The sequence below is a fragment of the Propithecus coquereli genome, unplaced genomic scaffold (genome assembly GCF_000956105.1).
Source record: "Propithecus coquereli isolate 6110/MARCELLA unplaced genomic scaffold, Pcoq_1.0 Scaffold416, whole genome shotgun sequence".
NCBI lineage: Eukaryota > Metazoa > Chordata > Mammalia > Primates > Indriidae > Propithecus > Propithecus coquereli.
The window spans coordinates 749,655-757,366 of NW_012149908.1; the positions used below are offsets into that span (position 1 = coordinate 749,655).

At 36.0% G+C, this 7,712-nt stretch overlaps 1 pseudogene; it reads left to right on the forward strand.

The window, feature by feature from the left end:
• Positions 1-299: 299 nt before the first annotated feature.
• LOC105817475 lies at positions 300-737 on the forward strand (annotated as a pseudogene).
• Positions 738-7,712: the final 6,975 nt, after the last annotated feature.

Below are 7,712 nucleotides of genomic sequence, written 5' to 3' on the forward strand. Positions count from 1 at the left end.
ACTTAAAGCGAGAACAGTGTTGGGAGGCTACCTGCCCTCAGGTGGAAGCGTCAGCAGCAGACCCCTACTGGGTTGGCACAGGGCTTGGAGGTGAGACACAAGGAAAGCAAAAGGTTGAAGAACTTGGAGCTTCATGGTTCCAAAAGCCAACGCAGTTGAACATCACAATTTGAACCCTACAGTGTGAACTGTAAATTCATATGGACATGTAGGAGCTGCTTCAGAAATATTTTAAATCAAATTGAGTTCTGGATGCTTATTGAAAATATTGTTGGATCACTAAAGAGGCAGTGGCCAAAATGAAGTTTAATCCTTGTGTGGCTTCTGACTGAAGCAAGACCTGAAAAAGGGATTTCCATGCACCTTCCCACATTCATAGGAAGATCAAGTCTTCCCCTCTTTCCAAAAAGCTGAGACAGAAGTTATGATGCTCCATCTGTGCCCATTCTAAAGGATGGTGAAGTTCAGGCTGTGTGCAGACACTATAAAGGTCAGCAAATTGGCAAAGGTATCCAGGTTCACAGGAAGAAATGTGTCATCTACATTGAACAGGTACAGCGGGAAAAGGGTAATGGCACAACTGTCCCTGTGGACATCAGCCCAGCAGGGTGGTTATCACTAGGCTAACACTGGACAAAGACTGCAAAAAGATCCTTGAATTGAAAGCCAAATCTTGACAAGCAGGAAGGGAGAAGGGCAAATACACGGAGGAAACAATTGAGAAGATGCAGGAATAAAGTAATCTTATCGATGACTTTTATTAAAAACTGCTAAAATGAAGAAAAAATATTGTAAAAAAGAAAATATTGCTAAATAATTTTTATTAGTCTGTTCAGGCTGCCATAACAAAGTACCATAGACTGGGTGGCTTAGCAGAAATTTATTTCTCATCGTTCTGGAGGCCAGAAGTGTAAGATCAAGGTTCTAGCTGATTCAGTTTCTGGTGTGGGCTCTCTTCCTGGCTTGCAAGCGGCCACCTTCTTGCTGAGTTCTCACATGGCAGACAGAGAGATATATCTCTTCCTTTTCCACTTCTCACAAGGCCACCAAGCCTATCAGATTAGGGCCCCACCCTTATAAACTCATTTAACCTTAACTACCTCCTAAAACCCCATCTCCAAATTCAGTCACATTGGGGGATAGGGCTTCAACATATGAATTTAGAAAAGGACACAATTCAGTCCACGGTGTAGGTTATATAATTCCTTGCCAAAATTTTGTTTCTATAACTAGAGTACTCACAGATTTCTTAAAACGGTTTCAAGTTTGCAGGAAAACTGATGAATGGCTACCTCAATAGCACTGAGCGGTCAAAAGAACACTAAGTATCTTAGCTGCCCAACCTCATAGATGAATTTGCTCAACAGCATCCACTTGCCCTAATTCATTGAAATTCCCCGTCTAAGACTATGTCTCATTTTCTGAAGCTAATATACAGTGTCTTGACAAGAGTTTATAGCTCTTTTTACTTCAAAAATGCTCTTTTGTGAAGTTTCCATTGTCATGACTGATGGATTTGAAAACTTAACACTATGGCTATGGTCGTGCATATCCATTGGTATACCAGGGCGCAAGAAAGCCCTGGGATATGAGATAACTATTTTCCTACACTCCTCCTACCAACCCTGCCTAAATACTTAGGATAAAATGTAGCACACTGGAAAGTGCTTGTTTTTCTAGACTGGAACATCAGTGGAGAGTGTGTAGGAAAGCTCATTATTAAGAATGTGTGCACACTGGAGACCTCTCCAGAGTTGAATAGTTTCCTGAACCAACCTAGCTTACGGAATGTCAATTCTCCTTAGGTATTAAGAAGACTCTGATAGTCTCACTTCTGTGTTATCTCTTGTGTACAACTTCTGATTAATGGCCTAAGATCCCATAGGAGAGATGAAGAACCTCCAAAGGTAACTCATTTCATAATGAATTGTGCCGTGACCTGTGCTTCAATCTAGTTGGGAGTAGCAACCATGCTGTTCTGTTACATGTGTGGATCCTGAAGTTCAGCTTCACAGGGGCCCAAAAGGCTGGGAAACCAAATCAAACAAAATCTGGTGAAGCGAAGTTGTCAGGCTACCTCAATAATGGAGAAGAGGGGAAATTATATCAAACTTAAGTAATATATTAATATATACTCTTTTAAAAAAAAAACTCATACACTGCAGTATAGACTTATATTCTTTTCATCATGTTATCTAAATACTTACAGATAAAAAAGTAGGTATAAACCCCTAATGTTTATATCTTGAATCCATCTATAAAACCATAAAAAGATAATAATTAAATGCAAACAAAAATACAATATCAGTACGATGAAAATTCAAGTACTCTTGCCAGACTACATGCTGTTCTGTTAAATTGTCGCTGGTAGGTGACACGATTATATGATAACTGAGACAGCACAGGATTGCTTTATTCCTCAATTACAAAGATTTTGATGGTTTTATATTTTATAATTAATTTTTTAAAATATAAATTACAAAGGGCATAAAACCAATTAAAATTTTCCAAACATCTAATACTCAGAGATTAGCTCAGTGTAGTGTATTTCTTTTCTCTCTTTTTAAATGCATGGTTGCGGAAAGTAGAAATAGAAGGAGCAGGTCAATTTATGCATGAACTTTTGCACAATGCCACATTCTTCAGCCAATTTTCCAAAATTTGTGGAAATATCTTAACTTCAATATTGCCCCTCTTGTTCTCTTTAATATACAAGGTTGAGAATTATGTTTTGTCGAAATCCATTATTGACGTTTTAATGAACTCTCAGGAGAGAGAGCTGACAAACAGGTGTGGTCTTTCTACCCTTCCTGAAGCAGAAGCTGCAAGATTCTTTTGAGTTTCTCATACCTGTACTCCTGGGGATCAGTGATGATTTAGTCCTAGCCTCACTTCTCAAGAAAACTTCCTGTATACAGCCTGGATTTCACTTGCCCTGAATGCATCATCCACCACCTCTGTTCAGTTTTTATTAGTTTTTAACAATTAATGTAGAACTCCTTGGCTCCAACACAATTCTAAGTCAAACAAAAGCCCTTTAATAGTGAGTACATGTGATGTTTGTTTTTCCATTCTTGTGATACTTCACTTAGGAGAATGGTCTCCAGTTCCATCCAGATTGTTGCAAAAGGTATTAATTCATCTTCTTTTATGCCTGAGTAGTACTCCATGGTGTACATATACCATGTTTTATTAATACACTCATGAATTGATGGGCACTTGGGTTAATTCCACATCTTTGTAATTGTGAATTGTGCTGCAATAAACATTCGAGTACAAGTGTCTCTGGATAAATACCCAGTAGTGGAATTGCTGGAGCAAATGGTAGGTCTACTTTTAGTTCTTTGAGGAATCTCCATATTTGTTTTCCACAGAGGTTGTACTAATTTACAGTCCCACTAGCAATGTATAAGCATTCCTTTCTCTCTGCATCCACACCAACATCTATTGTTTTGGACTTTTTAATGGAAACCATTCTAACTGGGGTAAGGTGATATCTCATTGTGACTTTAATTTTCATTTCCCTGATGACGAGTGTACTAATGGGTATTATGAACACTATTTGGGTGACAGGCACCTATAGTGAGGACTCAAGCATTACAAAAATGATCCATGCAACCTAAAACGTTTCTACCCCCTTAATATTTTGAAAAAACAAACAAACAAAACTACTGAGTTCACATATGATATTTGATCATTAAAAAAGTCGACCAAATAGTATTGAATAGTCACTTTTAGACTATCATTAAAATAAACATACATAAAATTTAATGCTCATTTAAAAAAAAAAAACCTCTTACACCCCCCAAAATATATCTGCAGATTCAAGATTGACTTCTTATAGATTATTTTAGCCCTGCATGTTTATTAATATTTATAGAGAGCACTGTTTTAAAATACAGAAGAAACTATGATAGTGAGTTAGATTTTACTTGAAATATGCTAGAATTTTAGCAAGTCCTTCTTAATATAAACTGTAGAAGGTTCAGTCACTTAGATTTATTTCAGAGAACAATTTTCTAAGAAACGTTCCAAACAAGATCATACGATAACAAAGTAAAATGTTCCCTTGACTTCTCATCCCCAGGATCTCAATGCCAAGGCAAAATCTTTTTCCTTTTAGAACTTGAAATACGATCCACATTCTCCTCCTGAATATTTTCAACTAATTGTATCCTACCAGCTCTAGCTTCTTCAGGCGTCTATGCTCCCCATCAACAGGCAGACCATTTTTACAAATTTTTTTTACCATAACTTATCATTTCAGATGTGAAGTGGATCAAAAATGAGATTAGTAATGTATTAAAATTTATAGGACCCATTTCAGAGCGTCATTTAGATACACTCTGGGGACTGTTCTTCTCTCACCTTGAGGCCCATTGATGTTAATGTGAGTGATGGGATGGATTTAAGTATTCTGAATCCTTGTAAAATTGCAAGAGAAACTTTCATCTTAACAAATGTGAAAAAAGAAAAACACAGAAAATATAACCTATTTGGAGAATAATTTTTTGTTTATTCTATTATCACTACAAATGTACATGTTTAAGTCAGTTTTTTACAACCCTCCACAATTCTTCTTGGTGGATTCCTCAAAATAACCGTTTTTTGTCTCAAGCTTATTTCTTTTGTTATAAATGTTTTTGCTTTATTGGATTGGAAGAAAAAAGGTCCTCCGAGAAATATTTTCGCCCTTGATAAGTAAGAAAAAGTGTTCAGTAAAATACCAACCATCAAAAATTAGTATATTTTCTGAAAAAGATTTATTATACTGTCTCCTGCAATATAAAGACCTTTTTTTAAAGAGACTACTGCTTATTGAGTGGTAAGAATTTTTGTTTTATGATTATTTAAGCAATAAACCCTTCAATGTTTTGTGAGGCGGCAATTTTATAGATCTCCTTTCAATCAAACAACTCAGAAATAATTTCCAATTCTTTAAATCACACAAAGCAAGAGCATATTTTCCACATCTCTAGTTTTAATGTCCATAAATATCTTGACTCAGGATAAAGATTCATGACTAACTCATATCCCCAGGCTGTGGTCTTGGTTGCAATCATTCTATACACTCGTCGCCACTTGAATTATTTGGTTATAGATGATGTGAAGTTAAAAAACATATCAAATGCAAATAGAAAGGGAAAAAATTTGGAAGGGTAACTATGCAAGTGTGAAACTGGGAAAAAGTAGTTGCTTTTAAGATAATGAGGATGTTCTGTGAGATTACTGTCTTTTTTCTTGGGAACACTTAGGCTCCTCTCCCCATAGGAGAGTCAAGCACTACTTACCAGCTTTGCAGAACTTCCCAAAATCCAGGGTAATGATCCAATTTGCCATTTCCTTGGTATCGTTCTAGCCAAGCCAAGGATGAAATCCGCCCAGAGTACAATTTAAGATTTAGTAATTAACAAATCATAAATATAGTAGGATAAAATTGCTGAAATTTAATAGACACACGAATTCAACAGGGTGTCATAAATTTATGAGTTGAGTTTTAACTTGATTTCTTGGAAATATTTTCCCACAGAAATAGGATAGGTGGAATTTAGGTTTTAACTCACCACATACATTGAGTTATTAGCAGATAGTAGAGCCCGACCATCACATGTAATATCGTTTTACGGAAAAACACACTTCACGTTTCAATTCCCAGATGCCGTGGGCACCACTTTCCATAGCCACCTTGTCTATGCGGACTAACCCCTTCTCTCCTCCAGTCTAGCCCTGGGCCACTCGAAGAAAATCAGAATCTGAAGGCATCGTTAATACAGGATCCCAAATCTCCATAGCAGAGAGGAGATGAAACACTGAAGGGGTTTAAAAATCATGGTTGCAGCATGGGACATATGATTGTCAATTTGCAAGCTGGAAAAATAAATGGCTTTCTGGGAGGCTTACTATTCTGTTCATCTCCATTTTAGAAATTTCAGTCACTGTGACTGACATTTAGTCAGGAACGACGAGATGTTGATGGTAGTTATGAGAGAAAGAAGAAATAAAACGCTCTTTTACGTCCATTTCATGTAACAAGATCTATAAACTTCAATGATCTCTGAGGATTTGACGGTGTCCGTCATTGTGGAAATTAGACACAGTAATGGAACACTTGGTTCTTCCATTTTCCGGAGGCTGTCTTAATGCCACATGAGTAGTATGTCTAGTTTTTCAGGCTTTTGGCCATATTATATACACAAGCCATGCTGACCAAATGCTTTACTTTTTTTTAACCAGAATGGCCTCACTTGGACAGCGATAGCGAAGAAAAAAATATAAATTAATGCCTCTTCTCAGCAGTCACTCAACATTACATTTCCTGTCCTTTCTAAACTTTCCTGTGAAATATACACAATATTAAAATTTAAAATCCTGACATTTGTAATTCTTTTCTTTTAGTAATTTGCTTCTTCCCTTTGGCAACTTAATCGCTGTGGGCCTGGATTTTCTCATTTGTAAAATAAAGGAATTACACCTAATAATATCCCAGGGTTTTTCTATCTGAAAAGGTCCATAGGACTACTTATGTTTATACTAGGGTTGACATCTTTGTAAATATATTGTGGGTAACGAGAGTCAGGTTTTTTACTTTTGGAGAAAAAAGTTACAAATAAGTGAAGAAGTGAGAATAGAATTGAAGTCTGTGGTGTTGGATTAAAACTAAAAGTATTAGTATGAATTCATGGTTTTTAATATATATATCCATATGCATAGACAAAGACATATAGATACGTGCATTTGCATGGATTAATATACATATTATTTCTTGGTTCTGCCTGCTGAGAAGACCTAAAAACAATGACAACCCAACAGCAATTAGCATATCTGGAGCCCAGATATTGGTTCTAAATACCATTCTCTGATAAAAGGAACCAAGGTTCCTTGGAGAAAGGGTTGATTTCAAGGCTGTGGCATGGAACATATAAGATGAGCCCGGAATATCTGGCGATGCCGAAAAGCAAAGGTGCATTTGACAAATGATGGAGCTCTGTCAAAAGAACAGAGGAGCCAATTCAGAGGAGTTCCCCATGGCCAAAGCTGGAACACTCTGAGTGATAAAATAAATAATGAAACTATCAGATTATAATCCATTGAATAAAATAAATATCTATGAGTCCATACTTATATCAATCTATCAATCACTAGGGAAGAAAAATATACTATTCCTTACAATAGAATTTCAACTCATAAATATGAAAGAAATAGGGAGATAGAAAATGATCATTAGGCAGACACAGTAACAATCAAATAATGTGAAAATTAGTGGACAAAACCATGAATAGAAACTGAGATGAATATTTGCAAAACCTTAAATTATCTCCCCACAAGGTACTTATTAATTCAAAATGGAAAAATCCTAATTTTACAGTAGAGAAGCCCAGAAAACACTGTCTTAACCAAGTAATGAAAGTTAACATCATCAGTAATAAGACATATTGACAGCATGTATTCCTTGATACCATGCACTGAGAAGGGAAAAAATTAAGTTCATTTATTTATTCAACATGGCCACATATTTTAGAAATAGGAATTAGATCTCTAACCAACTCCATGTACAAAAACAGATCTTCAATGTAATAAAGAGCTAAGCAGTTTTTTAATCTACAGGAAGTATTAGGATAAAACACAGGAGAATAGTTTTTATAATCCATGGCTGGGAAAGACCTTTTTACTAGCATAGAAAATCTATAAGCTCTAAGGGGAAAAATTAAAAG